Source organism: Phocoena sinus, chromosome 7, assembly GCF_008692025.1.
Source record: "Phocoena sinus isolate mPhoSin1 chromosome 7, mPhoSin1.pri, whole genome shotgun sequence".
Classification (NCBI taxonomy): domain Eukaryota; kingdom Metazoa; phylum Chordata; class Mammalia; order Artiodactyla; family Phocoenidae; genus Phocoena; species Phocoena sinus.
Genome location: NC_045769.1, coordinates 32,166,637 through 32,184,864, shown reverse-complemented (window position 1 = coordinate 32,184,864; position 18,228 = coordinate 32,166,637).

Genomic DNA, 18,228 nt, shown 5'->3' with positions numbered 1-18,228 from the left:
ACAACAGTGAGAGGTCCACGTACCACAAAAAAAAAAAGAGGAAGGTAATGGCCAAGGAAACAGGGGCGAGAAGGAAGAATAATATCATAGAAGTGTAGCTTGACAGATGATTCTCTATTGAGGGTGAAAGAAGTGTAGTTGTCAAAATAATACAGTCGTTCAGCTTTGGAAGTTTAGAGCAGGGGTTGGCAACCTTTTTCTGTAAAGGACAAGATTCATATTTTAGGCTCCACAGGCCATACAGTCTTCATGGCAATTTTCAACTCAGCCATTGTAGGATGAAACAACCGCACACAATACATAAATGAACAAACAAGGCTGTATTCCAGTAAAATTGTATTTACTAAAACATGCAGCCTGCAGGCTGTGGTTTGTTGATCCCTGGCTTAGAAGGTTATGGCACCAGTGCCGGGATTAAGCTATCACCTCTGAGCTGTAAACTCACCCTCTTGGGATGCTGGCGCCGGGACTCTGCAAACCACTTTTCTGTTTTGCCTGCTGCTCTCTGTGAGGTCAGGAGCAGGGAGAAGGGACACAATCCTTCCTGTTTTGCTTGCTGTTCCCATCAAGGTCATTACGATGGTTCTTTACCCTGGAAGCTGCAGTAGGTTCTGATTTCCAGTTTCTTCCCACACTCCTAGGACCAGCCTCAGAGATATGAACACCCGTTGCCTGGCACCCCCTCCACAGGGACGTGAGTCTTGGCAACACAAGCATCTTCTTCTGAGCTCCTGAGGCATCAGTGCCAGCCAGGCAGAGACCTCTTCGCAGATCCAAGGTTCTAGGTTCTAATAACCCTAACTTCTTCCCTCGTTCCAACAGCCCTACTGAGTAGTAGCTGCTTCCTGGAATTACTATCTTTGAGTTACCTCAGAATATTCCCCTTTACTTTGCCTTTTCAATCCTCCAAAGTCTATTTAAATTACTTCCTGTATTAAATTTTCTCTGTTGGAATAATTGGTGTGATTTCTGTTTCCCTCACTGAACTCGGATCCACACAGTACTATATTCTGTATAGAATAAGGATATACATGGGGTATAGATAGGAAATAACGAGAAGTGTAGTCTTGAAGGAGTATACATTAAGTCTACTTATAGAAATGATGAGTTTGGGGTACTCACAAATGAATCACTTCTAGATTTCTAGCAAATGGAGATTGAAGAAAAACAAGGATATATTATTCACATGAAGGTGCTGTTTATATGAGTAGAGATCAACAATTAGGAAAGTATAGCTAGAGTAGAAAAGATAGAAATGAGAACCATCTTCATTTTTGAGAGAAATGACGAAGAGGAAGAAAAGGCAAGACAAAGAAAGAATTGTGTTAGAGGCAGAAGGAAAACTTGCAGAATACAAGAAGTCAAGAGGGAGTTTTAAGAAGAAGGTGGTCAATATGAACAAATACTGTAAATATCAGGGGAGATTACCGATGACTTCCCAAAGAGTAGTTTCCAAAGAAGAGCAAAGTTAGAACGGGAAGGGTTGGTAAGAGAAATGAAGCCAATAAGAACTATTTTTTCTTTCTTTTTTAAGTGAAGCCATTTGATGGTGAAAGGAAGATGGGTGATTATATAGAGATCTACAAGCCCAAATAAATCAAATTTTATTCGTTTATAAGGAAAACTTTTGGCAGAAATGTTATCAATGGTGACAGACAATGGGATACGCATAGGATAAAGGAATAACACATGTAACACATGAGTGGAGAAAAGTGGGTGAGGAGGGATGGGATAGAGAGCCCAACTGATACAAAGGAAGGGTACTTCCTCTTCTGAGATCCAGACAAATTTCATGTGGGGAGGAGAGAAGCTGAACTTGTCTTGAAAACAAACTCTCCTAATTCCTTGTTCCTGTGTTAAACAATAGTGGGATGAGACATATTTTCCTATTCCTATGCTAATTAGTGCTGAGACCAAGCAATAACAATGGCTGCTTTTTAGGGAGTGTGTGCTCATGTCTGATGAGACTGTGGGCCACCCAGTCCAGATCCCTCTTTAAGGAAAGACTGCTCCCCTGGGTGCTGGAGGATGTTGTTGGCTAAATGTCTTTATCTGTCATTCTTTTCCAAGATTGCCTCAACTGCAATTGACCATTAATTACTTGGTCAAAACTGCCTTAACCATAACTTCCTTCCAGGGGTAGGCTATGTACAGTGACATGGGCCAGTGAGGGACATTTCTGATGAGTCATTTAAAATGCATAGAGCTCCCTATGGGGGATTGGCTGGGATTGTGGCGCCTGCATCACAGCTTGACTTCTCCTCCTGGCCATTCTGGCTCTCCTCCCCCACTCCCCATTTCACAGGTGTTGACCTCAAGGGCACACCCTAATGACCATCTGAAATACTAAACTGCCCCAGAATCTGCTTCACGGAGAACCCAACCTATAATGTCAGCTCTATAGCTTACTTCTAACAGCTTGCTCATCAAGACCTGTTTTCACAACCTTGCATACTGTGCCTACTAAACCAACTTATTTTGTCATAAACTCTTCAATCCCAACCAGTTTCCTGCCTTGGAAGACCTACCTTAAAGTCATCTAGTCTAGGCCCTAAAACACTATTGATAACCTGTCTCAGTATTCTATTTTGAGACTGTCAAAGTGTTGTCCTCCCTTACTTCAATACATTTAGTATATTTAGCTTTGCTTGATTTACAGGTTTTTCTGGTGATCTTCTAGAGAACTGATAGTTGAGAGTTTTCATCAGATATTATTCTTCCCAAGTTTTAGAAAGTCTGATAGCTTCAGAAGAGATGGAGAAGTTTGGAAAATATTGATATATCTTGGTCAACTTAATAAGGAATCAACTCTGAAAACTTTGTTTTCTGTCTTGACTTGGGATGTTTCAAGGAAGGGTGATCTCCTAGGGGTTGACAGGAGTTCTCCAAACTTGGTTTCAGTTAACATGGTGTAGGACAGTCCGAGTTGGTAGCTATTATCTTCACCTTATAATCAGTGTTCCCAGAAGCCTATCCCCCAGCTTGGGCTCCGGTGGAAGTGGAATCCCTGATTTCTGTTTTGACTCAGCAGTCACGGGCTTCCTTGGGTTTGAGGTGGTCCTCTGATTCTGAGCATTCTCATCTATCCTTCCCTCCCAGGCTTCTCAGCCCACCTCTTTCATTCTCTGCTGCTTGTCGGTTTAACAAGGAAAGCATGTAGCCACAGAAAGCTTTTCTCTCTTCCTTGTGTAAAACCTATACATAGGAATTTGGGAGCACATAGACAAATACATTAATTTCCCTTGAAATAATGCTAGAGATATTACAAGAGCAATTAATACATAAGATGAACTTTGATGTGCTCAAGTATGATATGATCTTGAGAACATGTAATCTATTCTTCTGCCTTCTACTCTATTCTTAAAATATTCGAGGTGGATGTTTCCCATATAGTTATTTTTCATTAGTTCTCACTAGAATGTATTTGTTTGTTGAAATTTAAACTCATTTCTTCCTGCCATTAATGAAAATAACTTATTCAGTAACTATCACTGAACGCCTGCTAGGACAAGTCCACCAACCCTCTCATGATATCATGTTATATCCTTGAAGGTGGTTAGTAAACATTTTCTCCACCTTCTCTTCTTAGGCCAAATGGACCTAATTTTTCCTTCCTCTGATTTCCAAAAGACAACTTCAATTTCCTTTTTTGAATATATTATTGGTTAAGGCAGGGCCAGGGCATTAATTAAGTCAGGGTCAACCCACAGAAGATCCTTAACTCAAATTACCAGCCTCTAGGTTTTGAACATTTGAAGTTTAGGCTTATTTGAAGTCATCTGGGTTTTCCCCTCCTTTTATTATCTTCATTATCAACAGCAATCTCTGGTGCCTGGAGGCACTGAATATTACAATTTCAAGCGCCCCACCCAACTTACTTGTAAAGCACCTTTAACCACGGTGGCTGTTGGGGCCATTTGGGAACCATATTTACTTAAAGGCAGAGCAAAGTTCAGACCCTGTCGTGCTCAGAGAGGAAATGAGACTGACTTCTGGTGCTTATGATCTACAAACGTTGTCACCGCCACAAAGAACAAAACAGAAGCTCTTGCTAAGCACTTTTTCCAAGTGTAATTTGCTTTTCTAAAGAAGTGGTACCTAGTGTTGCTGTAGAATGAATTCACATAAGAATCTTTAAAAAAGACAAACCTGAATTCAAAAATTACCCTTAAAAAGTAGGTGAGGACACCTTTTTAATTACATGATTGAAAGAAAGTTTAGAATGTAATTATACAATTTTCACTAATAATTTGTCTAAAATTAGTCAATTTTCTCTTCTCATAATTATTGTGAGCTTTTTGGCTTTCATACCTCACACCTCTTCATTTTCTCACAGTTATCACTAGCTTTGAATTTTTCAGTTTCTTTATATTACCACTTTCACTGTTGCCAACTTCTTTGTACTCACGGGGGAGGAAGCTCAGAGTGTGCTATAGGTGAGCCTGGATTGAAGCTTGGGGTTTTTGCAGATGAAGCCACCGTATCCCACCCCAATTATACCCAATCCCATTTAGTTTTAAACTTCGCACATAATTTTTCTTATTACTCAAAGCGTTTTGCCTTTTATCTGTGCATTTATCTTCAAAGTGACTGAGTAGTCACTTCACTGCCAGTCAAATACACTCAAGGTCTCCTTTCCCTCATTTACAAAATAGTTTCTGAAGTCTCTTCTATTGCTATAATTTTACTATTCTAGCATTTTAGAATCTTTAGCTCCATCCCCAGCACTTGAATTTCAGCATTTCTTAAAATCCTTTTGTGGTGATAATTTTGGAAGTTATCAGAGTCTATCAGTTCACTGCTGAAAATGTGTACTTCAGCTCTTGGTTTTCCTCAGGTGGGTGAGACGACCATGCTTGTTTGTAAAGCATCATAAATTACATTGGCAAGATGCATTCCTTTTTTTTTTTTTTTTTGGTAAGGCCTTGTACTTCTTAAAGCTGTATAGTCAGGCATTCTGCAATTTACTTCTCTAATTTCTGGGAAACTCTGAAAGCTCCGAAGCTTTCAGAAATCACCCAAATCACAAGATATTTTCTACTTCCACCTTCTACCCTTTGACAACTTGTTTAGAGAAGAGGTAGTTTGGTTTTCTTCAATCTGGAAGTGCCAATTCCCCCATTTTTAGTATTTTTATATTGTGAGTATTTTTCCCCTTGAAAGTTAGATGGAGAGAAAAGGATTGCCCCTATTAGAATGGGTGAAAATGAATGACTTTGCAAACTAAAACAAGCAGTTTTATTTGTGGCAATTCCATGTGGGTAATATTTTTGAATTAGCAACCACTTAATTTTTAGGTTTGCAGAATATGAATATATGTGGTAAAAGCTTCTTTTAAGTGATTTTAAAGGGAAAAACTAAAAATGTTATAGATGGCAATTTAAATGCTTCCTGGACTTAAATAGCAATTATAAGTGAGCAATTTCAAAAGCAGAAACAGTTGGATGAAATTTCTCACAAAACATGGTACAGATTTTATACAGAGTATTTCAATGTAATCACTGTCTTTTGTTACCAGCTGTCAGTCTTTTAAGAATTTATAGTGATTTTCAGTAAAGCTATAGTTGTAAAAAACCAAAGCAACAGTCTCCTTTTTTAGTAAATTCAAAAACTTAGTCCAAGAGACAAAGAACATTTTAATCTCTGAGTCCGTCAGAGCCAAGAGAGGTCAAGTCTGGGAATGGGGAAGATGAGAATTTCTGAGCCATGGATCTGCCCAGGTTGGCAAATGTACATTTGAAGGGTTAGGTGAGATTACTCAGGACTGCATGGGAAGACCCACAGGTTACATCCCAGGACATGAGGAAGTCAGGAATACCTAGGCAGATGAGAAATCAACCAGGATCTGGAAAGAATGCCTATTCCTGAAGAGTTAACAAGCAGGGTGGGTAAGTGTAGACAAACAGGTTGTTTCTGACAGCTCTAGGGTCTAGAGGAAAAGGTAGCCAAAAGTGGTTAAAGCTGATGTAAATATAAACATAGCAAATAGTATGAAGATGTGTCCACATGAGGGCACAGACTAAATCTGAGGACAAGGAAGTCACTCACCCTGCTGTGCTTCAGACTTGGGACTTTAACATTTCTCTGCCCAACTTCTGACATGACTATGTTTATTTAGTACAAAATATATAGAGGGCAGAGTGAATGCAAAACATATCAGGCTCAAGACGAGCTCGCTGAGCCTGAACATTCGTAGTTATTAACTCATCACTCTTTCTGTCTTCCCTGCCTCCTTACTGCTCCTTCCTTTTTGACACTCTTTTGTTCTCTTTCACTGGTTCCTTTTTCCATTTCTTTTATTTCCAAGTTTTCTTTCTTGATATTCAGTGCATTCCCCCAAATTAATCTATTTTCTCCAAAGAGGATGACTGTATTTCCATGTACTTGGATATTTTTCTTTGAATTCTATCATTTTATACATTATATATAAATTATTCAGTAGTGGGAGGGAATAAAGATGAGTATGACAGCCCCTGAAGCATTCATTTACCCATTTATCCAATAACCATTTACTGAGTGCTTAACAAGTGCTAGACATTGTTTGAGACATTGAAAATAGAGAAATTAGTAATACGAATTTCTTGTCCTCAAGGACTCAACGTCTAGGAGAGAAGGAAGAAACATAAACACATAAAGACTCCCAGAGATTGAAGTAAATAACTCTGAGGGGCTATCAGATGTGTAGGATTGTTTAAGAAGCACTTTGTGGCCTAATATGACTCCTGTCTTTGTATTAATTTCCTATCGTTTGCTAAATTTTAGACTATATTTCACTTTGCTATATAGTATGTATCTCTGTATGTGACGTTATATCATCTTATTTTTTTTGTCATGGTGTGTGTTATAAATAAATAAAATTAATAGAAGTATATATTTAAGGGAGGTGGGTTTTTAAAATTTTTTTTTTAATTAATTAATTTATTTTTGCTGTGTTGGGTCTTCGTTTCCGTGCGAGGGCTTTCTCTAGTTGTGGCAAGCGGGGGCCACTCTTCATCACGGTGCGCGGGCCTCTCACTGTTGTGGCTTCTCTTGTTGCGGAGCACAGGCTCCAGACACGCAGGCTCAGTAGTTGTGGTTCATGGGCCTAGTTGCTCCGTGGCATGTGGGATCCTCCCAGACCAGGGCTCAAACCTGTGTCCCCTGCATTAGCAGGCAGATTCTCAACCACTGTGCCACCAGGGAAGCCCCAAGGGAGGTGGTTTTCGAGGTAGGCATTGAAACATGGAGTTCAATGTTCTCAACAGTGAGAAGGAGAAAAAGCAGCAGAATATACAGTATGTGCCAATGCATAAGGGGATGAAAATCTTCGGATGTTCAGATAAAGGTAGGTAGGTTTTTGTGGGATCATAGAGCACCTGGAGTGGCAGGAGTGGCAAGGAACTTCTGGAAGGAAAAGAACTTCTGATCATACTAAGGAGATTGGGCTTTATCTTGTAGTCAGTGAAGAAACACTGGTGGCTTTTAAGGATAGGAGTGACATGTAATGGCAGAGTGAAAAAGATGGATTGGAGTGAGGGAGGCAAAAAGTTAGAAGATGCAGTGAGCGCCTGCACTAAGGCAATAGTGGCAGTGGTATAAATGAAATAACCAATCTGAGCAATATTGAAGAATCAGAGTGACATGACTTCCAGACTGTTTGTGTACAGCCAGTGGGGGAGAGAGAAGAGGCAGGCTTTCCTCTGGATGGGAGATCATGTCCTCATTCTCACAGACATTGAATACATGGCCATTGGAAGTAACTGAGAATCTTTTGGGGGCAAAAAGTCACCAGCACATGAGAAGTGAGTTAGCAATAATTTACCTTCCCTCACATAATACAGATTGCCATGGATTGCATTTCCTTGTTTGATACCCTGTGAATGATGTCACAAGGCAATGCATGATTGAGTGCCAAGCATGTGTTCCTGACAGTGAGGGCTGTGTGGTAAAAATGGTATGACATAAAGAATTCTTGACTATCCAACAAGAAGATACAATATTTGTAAATATTCATGTACCCAACATAGGAAAACCTATATATATATAGCAAATATTAGCAGACCTAAGGGGAGAAATCAACAGCTATATGATAATAGTAGGGGACTATTAACGGACAGATCATCCAGACAGAAAATCTATGAGGAAACATTGGACTTAAGTGACACATTAAACCAGATGACCTTAACAGACATTTACAGAACGTTCCATCCAAAAGCAACAGAATATACTTCTCAAGTGCACATGGAACATTCTCCAGATATATCATATGTTAGGCCACAAAACAAGCCTTAATAAATTTAAGAAGATTAAAAATCATATCAAGCATTCTTTTCCTACCAAAATGGTATAAAACTAGAAATCAATTACCAGAAGAAAACTAGAAAATTCACAAATATGTGGAAATTAAACAACATGCTACCAAAAAAACCAATGGGTCAAAGAAAAATTAAAAGAGAAATTAAAAAAAGCTTGAGACAAACAAAAATGGAAATACAACATAACAAAATGTATGGGATGTAGAAAAGGAGTTCTAAGAGGGAAGTTCATAGCAATAAATGTGTACATTAAGAAACAGGAAAGATCTCATATAAACACTATTTTACACCTCCAGGAACTAGAAAAAGAACAAACTAAGGCCAAAGTTAGTAGAAGGAAGGAAGTAACAAAGATCAGAGCAGAAATGAATGAAAGAGAAGCTAAAAGACAGTAGAAAAGATCAATAAAACTAAGAGCTGGGTTTTTGAAAAGATTTTTTTAAAAATAAAACTTTTAGCTAGACTTACCAAGAAAAAAAGAGACAGGACTCAAAAATATAAAATCAGAAATGAAAGAGGAGACATTAAACTGATACCACAGAAATACAAAAGATCCTGAGACTGCTACAAACAACTATACACCAACAAATTTGACAACCTAGAAGAAATGGATAAACTCGTAGAAACATAAAACCTACCAAGACTAAAAGGATTAGAAGAGTTAATATTCTTAAAATGTCTATACTATTCAAAGCAGTCTACAGATTCAACGTGAGCCCTATCAAAATTTCAATGGCATTTTTCACAGAAATAGAACAAACAATCCTAAAATTTGTATGAACTACAAAAGACCTAAATAGTCAAAATAATCTTGAGAAGAACAAAGTGGGCAACATCACACTTCCTGATTTAAAACTATTACACAGGCCTTCCCTGGTGGCTCAGTGGTTAAGAATCCACCTGCCAATGCAGGGGATATGGGCTCGAGCCCTGGTCAGGGAAGATCCCACATGCCACGGAGCAAGTAAGCCCGTGCGCCACAACTACTGAGCCTGCCCTCTAGAGCCTGCGAGCCACAACCACTGAGCCTGCATACCACAGCTACTGAAGCCCACAGGCCGAGAGCCCGTGCTCTGCAACAAAAACCACCGCAATGAGAAGCCTGTGCACCGCCATGAAGAGTAGCCCCCGCTTGCTGCAATGAAGACTCAATGCAGCCAAAAAAAAATATATAAATTAAATAAATAAATAATAAATAAAACTATATTACACAGCTATGGTAACCAAAACATGAGGTGTTGACATAAAAACAGACACACAGATCAGTGGAACAGAATACAGAGCCCAGAAATAAATACGTATACGTTCAATTAATTTATGACAGTGGAGCCAAGAATATACAATGGAGTCTCTTCAATAAATGGTGCTGGGAAAACTGGATAGCCACATGCAAAAGAATGAAACTGGACCACTCTCTTATACCACACACAGAAACTAACTCAAAATGGATTAAAGGAGGAGCCTCAAGAAGGTGGAACAGTAACGTGGAGATCACCTTCCTCCCCACAAATACATCAGAAATACATCTACATGTGGAACAACTCCTACAGAACACCTACTGAACGCTGGCAGAAGACCTCAGAGCTCCCAAAAGGCAAGAAACCCCCCACGTACCTGGGTAGGGCAAAAGAATAAACAGAGACAAAACAGAGACAAAAGCATAGGGACGGGACCTGCACCAGTGGGAGGGACCTCAGTGCCTCTGAGGTGGGAGAGCCAACTTCAGGACACTGGTCCACAAGAGACCTCCCAGCTCCACGTGATATCAAACGGCGAAAATCTCCTAGAGATCTCCATCTCAACACCAAGACCCAGCTTCACTCAACGACCGGCAAGCTATAGTGCTGGACACACTAGAAGCCCTTTCGCAGGCGGAGACTGCGGGTGGCGGAGTGGGGAAGCTTCGGAGCCGTGGAGGAGAGCGCAGCAACAGGGGTGCGGAGAGCAAAGCGGAGAGATTCCCGCACAGAGGATCGGTGCCGACCAGCACTCACCAGCCCGATAGGCTTGTCTGCTCACCCACCGGGGAGGGCGGGGTCTGGGAGCTGAGGCTCGGGCTTCGGAGGTCGGATCCCAGGGAGAGGACTGGGGTTGGCGGCGTGAACAGAGCCCGCAGGGGGTTAGTGCACCACGGCTAGCCGGGAGGGAGTCCGGGAGAAGTCTGGAGCTGCCGAAGAGGCAAGAGACTTTTTCTTGCCTCTTTGTTTCCTTGTGCGCGAGGAGAGGGGATTAAGAGCGCTGCTTAAAGGAGCTCCAGAGACGGGCGCGAGCTGCGGCTATCAGCGCGGACCTCAGAGCTGGGAATGGGACGCTAAGGCTGCTGCCGCCGCCACCAAGAAGCCTGTGTGTGAGCACAGGTCACTATCCACACCTCCCCTCCCGGGAGCCTGTGCAGCCCGCCACTGCCAGGGTCCCGTGATCCAGGGACAACTTCCCTGGGAGAATGCACGGGGCGCCTAAGGCTGGTGCAACGTCATGCTGGCCTCTGTGCCACAGGCTCGCCCTGCATCCGCGCCCCTCCCTCCCCCCCGCCTGAGGGAGCCAGAGCCCCGAATCAGTGGTTCCTTTAACCCCATCCTGTCTGAGCGAAGAACAGACGCCCTCCTGCAACCTACACGCAGAGGCGGGGCCAAATCCAAAGCTGAACCCCAGGAGCTGTGCGAACAAAGAAGAGAAAGGGAAATCTCTCCCAGCAGCCTCAGAAGCAGTGGATTAAAGCTCCGCAGTCAACTTGATGTACCCTGCATCCGTGGAATATATGAATAGACAACGAATCATCCCAAATTGAGGAGGTGGACTTTGGGAGCAAGATATATTATTTTTTCCCCTTTTCCTCCTTTTGTGAGTGTGTATGTGTATGCTTCTGTGTGAGATTTTGTCTGTATAGCTTTGCTTTCACCATTTGTCCTAGGGTTCCGACCGTCCGGTTTTGTTTTGTTTTCTTACTTAAATTTTTTTTTCTTAATAATTATTTTTTATTTTAATAACTTTATTTTATTTTATCCTACTTTATTTTATTCTCTTTCTTTCTTTCTATTTTTTCTCCCTTTCATTCTGAGCCGTGTGGATGAAAGGCTCTTGGTGCTCCATCCAGGAGTCAGTGCTGTGCCTCTGAGGTGGGAGAGCCAACTTCAGGACACTGGTCCACAAGAGACCTCCGAGTTCCACGTAATATCAAACGGCGAAAATCTCCTAGAGATCTCCATTTCAACACCAAGACCCATCTTCACTCAACGACCGGCAAGCTACAGTGCTGGACACCCTTTGCCAAACAACTAGCAAGACAGGAACACAGCCCCATCCATTAGCAGAGAGGCTGCCTAAAATCATAATAAGGCTACAGACAACCCAAAACACACCACTAGATGTGGACCTGCCCACCAGAAAGACAAGATCCAGCCTCAGCCACCAGAACACAGGCACCCGTCCCCTCCACCAGGAAGCCTACACAACCCACTGAACCAACCTTAGCCACTGCGGACAGACACCAAAAACAACGGGAACTACGAACCTGCAGCCTGCGAAATGGAGACCCCAAACACAGTAAGTTAAACAAAATGAGAAGACAGAGAAACACACAGCAGATGAAGGAGCAAGGCAAAACCCCACCAGACCTAACAAATGAAGAGTAAATAGGCAGTCTACCTGAAAAAGAATTCAGAGTAATGATAGTAAGCATGATCCAAAATCTTGGAAATAGAAAGGAGAAAATAGAAGAAACGTTTAACAAGGACCTAGAAGAACTAAAACAAACAGTAATGAACAACACAATAAATGAAATTAAAAATTCTCTAGAAGGGATCAATAGCAGAATAACGGAGGCAGAAGAACAGATAACTGACCTGGAAGATAAAATAGTGGAAATAACTACTGCAGAGCAGAATAAAGAAAAAAGAATGAAAAGAATTGAGGACAGTCTCAGAGACATCTGGGACAACACTAATTGCACCAGCATTCGAATTATAGGGGCCCCAGAAGAAGAAGAGAAAAAGAAATGTACTGAGAAAATATTTGATGAGATTATAGTTGAAAACTTCCCTGATATGGGAAACGAAATAGTTAATCAAGTCCAGGAAGCACAGAGAGTCCCATACAGGATAAATCCAAGGAGAAACATGCCAGGACACATATTAATCAAACTATCAAAAATTAAATACAAAGAAAAAATATTAAAAGCAGCAAGGGAAAAACAACAAATAACACACAAGGGAATCCCCATAAGGTTAACAGCTGATCTTTCAGCAGAAACTCTGCAAGCCAGAAGGTGGCAGGACATATTTAAAATGATGAAGGAGAAAAAACTACAACCAAGATTACTCTACCCAGCAAAGATCTCATTCAAATATGACAGAGAAATGAAAACCTTTACAGACAAGCAAAAGCTAAGAGAATTCAGCACCACCAAAGCAGCTTTACAACAAATGCTAAAGGAGTTCCTCTAGGCAGGAAACACAAGAGAAGGAAAAGACCTACAATAACAAACCCCAAACAATTAAGAAAATGGTAATAGGAACATACATATCGATAATTACCTTAAATGTGAATGGATTAAATGCTTAAACCAAAAGACATAGACTGGCTGAATGGATACAAAAACAAGACCCGTATATATGCTGTCTACAAGAGATCCACTCCAGACCTAGGGACACATACAGACTGAAAGTGAGGGGATGGAAAAAGATACTCCATGCAAATGGAAATCAAAAGAAAGCTGGGGTAACAATTCTCATATCAGACAAAATAGGCTTTAAAACAAAGACTCTTACAAGAGACAAAAAGGGCACTACATAATGACCAAGGGATCAATCCAAGAAGAAGATATAACAATTATAAATATTTATGCACCCAACATAGGAGCACCTCGATACATAAGCAAATACTAACAGCCATAAAAGGGGAAATCGACAGTAACACAATCATAGTAGGGGACTTTAACACCCCACTTTCACCAATGGACAGATCATCCAAAATGAAAATAAATACGGAAACACAAGCTTTAAATGATACATTAAACAAGATGGACTTAATTGATATTTATAGGACATTCCATCCAAAAACAACAGGATACACATTCTTCTCAAGTGCTCATGGAACATTCTCCAGGATAGATCATATATTGGGTCACAAATCAAGCCTTGGTAAATTTAAGAAAATTGAAATCTCATCAAGTATCTTTTCCGACCACAACACTATGAGACTAGATATCAATTACAGGAAAAAATCTGTAAAACATACAAACACATAGAGGCTAAACAATATACTACTTAATATCCAAGGGATCACTGAAGAAATCAAAGAGGAAATCAAAAAATACCTAGAAACAAATGACAATGAAAACACAACGACCCAAAACCTATGGAATGCAGCAAAAGCAGTTCTAAAAGGGAAGTTTATAACAATACAATCCTGCCTTAAGAAAAAAGAAACATCTCAAATAAACAACCTAACCTTACACCTGAAGCAATTAGAGAAAGAAGAAGAAAAAAACCCCAAAGTTAGCAGAAGGAAGGAAATCATAAAGATCAGATCAGAAGTAAATGAAAAAGAAATGAAGGAAATGATAGCAAAGATCAATAAAACTAAAAGCTTGTTCTTTGAGAAGATAAACAAAATTGATAAACCATTAGCCAGACTCTCAAGAAAAAAAGGGAGAAGACTCAAATGAATAGAATTAGAAATGAAAAAGGAGAAGTAACAACTGACACTGCAGAAATACAAAGGATCATGAGAGATTGCGACACACAACTATATGCCAATAAAATGGACAACCTGGAAGAAATGGACAAATTCTTAGAAAAGCACAACTTCTGAGACTGAACCAGGAAGAAATAGAAAATATAAACAGACCAATCACAAGCACTGAAATTGAGACTGTGATTAAAAATCTTCCAACAAACAAAAGCCCAGGACCAGATGGCTTCACAGGAGAATTCTATGAAACATTTAGAGAAGAGCTAACACATATCCTTCTCAAACTCTTCCAAAATATAGCAGAGGGAGGAACACTCCCAAACTCATTCTATGAGGCCACCATCACCCTGATACCAAAACCAGACAAAGATGTCACAAAGAAAAAAAACTATAGGCCAATATCACTGATGAACATAGATGAAAAAATCCTCAACAAAATACTAGCAAACAGAATCCAGCAGCACATTAAAAGGATCATACACCATGATCAAGTGGGGTTTATCCCAGGAATGCAAGGATTCTTCAATATATGCAAATCAGTCAATGTGATACACCATACTAACAATTGAAGGAGAAAAACTATATGATCATCTCAATAGATGCAGATAAAGCTTACGACAAAATTCAACACCCATTTATAATAAAAACCCTCCAGAAAGTAGGCATAGAGGGAACTTTCCTCAACATAATAAAGTCCATATATGACAAACCCATAGCCAACATGGTCCTCAATGGTGAAAAACTGAAAGCATTTCCACTAAGATCAGGAACAAGACAAGGTTTCCCACTCTCACCACTATTATTCAACATAGTTTTGAAAATTTTAGCCACAGCAATCAGAGAAGAAAAAGAAATAAAAGGAATCCAAATCAGAAAAGAAGAAGTAAAGCTGTCACTGTTTGCAGATGACATGATACTATACATAGAGAATCCTAAAGATGCTACCAGAAAACTACCAGAGGTGATCAATGAATTTGGTAAAGCATCAGGATACAAAATTAATGCACAGAAATGTCTTGCGTTCCTATACACTAATGATGAAAAATCTGAAAGTGAAATTAAGAAAACACTCCCATTTACCATTGCAACAAAAAGAATAAAATATCTAGGAATAAACCTACCTAAGGAGACAAAAGACCTGTATGCAGAAAATTATAAGACACTGATGAAAGAGATTAAAGATGATACAAATAGATGGAGAGATATACCATGTTCTTGGATTGGAAGAGTCAACATTGTGAAAATGACTCTACTCCCCAAAGCAATCTACAGATTCAATGCAATCTCTAACAAACTACCACTGGCATTTTTCACAGAACAAGAACAAAAATTTCACAATTTGTATGGAAACACAAAAGACCTGGAATAGCCAAAGCAATATTGAGAAAGAGAAACAGAGCTGGAGGAATCAGGCTCCCGGACTTCACACTATACCAGAAAGCTACAGTAATCAGGACAGTATGGTACTGGCACTAAAACAGAAATATAGATCAATGGAACAGGATAGAAAGACCAGAGATAAACCCACTCACGTATGGTCACCTTATCTTTGATAAAGGAGGCAAGAATATACAGTGGAGAAAAGACAGCCTCTTCAATAAGTGGTGCTGGGAAAACTGGACAGCTACATATAAAAGAATGAAATTAGAACACTCCCTAACACCATACACAAAAAGAAACTCAAAATGGATTAAAGACCTAAATGTAAGGCCAGTCACCATCAAACTCTTAGAGGAAAACATAGGCAGAACACTGTATGACATAAATCACAGCAGGATCCACCTCCTACAGAAATGGAAATAAAAACAAAAATTAACAAATGGGACCTAATGAAACTTAAAGGCTTTTGCACAACAAAGGAAACCATAAACAAGACGAAAAGACAACCCTCAGAATGGGAGAAAATATTTGTAAATGATGCAACTGACAAAGGATCAATTTTGAAAATTTACAAGCAGCTCATACAGCTCAATATCGAAAAACAACACAATCCAAAAATGGGCAGAAGACCTAAATGGACATTTCTCCAAAGAAGATATACAGATTGCATATATACACATAAAAGAATGCTCAACATCATTAATCATTAGAGAAATGCAAATCAAAACTACAATGAGGTATCACCTCACACCAGTCAGAATGGCCATCATCAAAAAATCTACAAACAATAAATGCTGGAGAGGGTGTGGAGAAAAGGGAACCCTCTTACACTGTTTGTGGGAATGTAAATTGATACAGCCACTATGGAGAACAGTATGGAGGTTCCTTAAAAAACTAAAAATAGAGTTACCATATGACTCAGCAATCCCACTACTGGGCATATACCCTGAGAAAAACATAATTCAAAAAGGGTCATGTACCAAAATGTTCACTGCAGCTCTATTTACAATAGCCAGGACATGGAAGCAACCTAAGTGTCCATCAACAGATGAATGGATAAAGAACATGTGGTACATATATTACTCAGCCATAAAAAGAGAAAATATTTGCAAATTATATATCTGGTAAGGGGTTAATATCCAAAATATATAAAGAAGTCATACAACACAATAGAAAAACAAACAAACAACCAGATTAAAAATGGGCAGAGAATCTGAATAAGTATTTTACCAAAGAAGATGTATGAACAGCCAACAGCTACATAAAAATTTCCCAACATCAATAATCACCACAAAAGTGCAAATCAAAACCACAATGAGATATCACCTCACACCTGCAGTCACCTCCCTTCTCTAGAGCCTAGTTGGTTCAAAGGAAGGTTCTGGGAGAGTGGACCTGGAAAAGAGGATTCCATGTGCCCCTCTTCCTACTCCCAACATAACCTTGTGAGACTTCCTCATTCAAGGTCTAACCCTTCCACAGGTCAAGTTCAAGGCCAAATCAAGGTGCAGCTCTCCTTTGGAATCACATGAGCATGAAGGTCACCTGCTGGATTGCAACCCCATCTTCCCACTTCCTTTCACCAACCACTTCCCCTTCAAAAAAAAAAAGAATTCTGGCCTCACATTCTGGGGTGTCTCTGACAGTAACTAGAGGTATGAATTTTACTCCGTTTGGACTTGTTTTCTTTTCTTTACAGTTTGCTTCAGGTGGGGCAGAGTGAGGAGTACTCTAGATGACATTTAAGTTTTCTCAGATCTATCACCTTATGAGTAAATGTTCATCTTTCTTCCCCAAGCTAGTTTCCCTTTCTGACTAGACTGTTATTTCCTGGAAGGCAGGGACTGCTGTGTTCATCTCTGGATCCCAGTGACCCGGCAACAGTGTCTGACATAGAGAGTGCAGAATATTATTGAACAAATGACTAAATGTGTGACCTTCATATTTCACTAATGGTACTATGCCCCATTCTCCCTGCCTCCTGGGATTAAAACCTTCCAGTGCTCTGTGCCTTCCTTCTCCTTGCATAACACCCTCACTCCCCTTGCCTATTCTATCGGGACACAATTCTTTCCTTTAGGTGTCTTTCAGAGTTGACTTCCCTTTCTATCGGGTGCTAGACAGTCACCTGAATCTCTGCACTTCACCTTAAACTGAGATGATTTTAACATTGTATTCACTCTCTGTTGAAGTCTCTCGCTGAAAACCCACCCCATCTACCACCACCACATTAAACTTCCATAGTTTTGTGGCTTAAAACCTCAAATGTCTCCAATATACAATTTACACAATTGTATTTTTACCCACATTGGCGTGAATACTCTACTTAACCCATTACTCATGGCTTTCTAAACACTTACACCTTCCTATCTCAGGATGTTGCTTATTACTGTTTGTCCTACCCAAATGCTCTTCTCCCTCACTATCTACCTAAGTGCACTTCATCCTTCAAGGTCTATCTCATTACCCCTCCATCAATCTGAAGTCCTTCCAGGCTGTAATCTAGCTCACAGTATCCTGTCCCTCACTCACCTGACAAATAATAGCACCACATTCTTTATTAGGGTATTGCTAATGCTGTTGTCTTGTCACATGATCATGTCTTGTCATCTCAAGTATCGTGTAAGCTTCTTAAGGGTGGGCAATATGTCTTATGTATCATCGTATTCTCTGTTATCTAATGACAACAACAATATTAAGAGCCAATACTAGTTGACTACTTATGTGTGCTAGATATATATCAAATACTTTATATTCATTTTCTTTCTTATTACTCAAAACCACCCAATATCATGGGTGCTATTCTTCAGATGGGGAAACTGAAGCTTAGAAATATTAAGTAGTTCGCATTAGGTCAGCTATA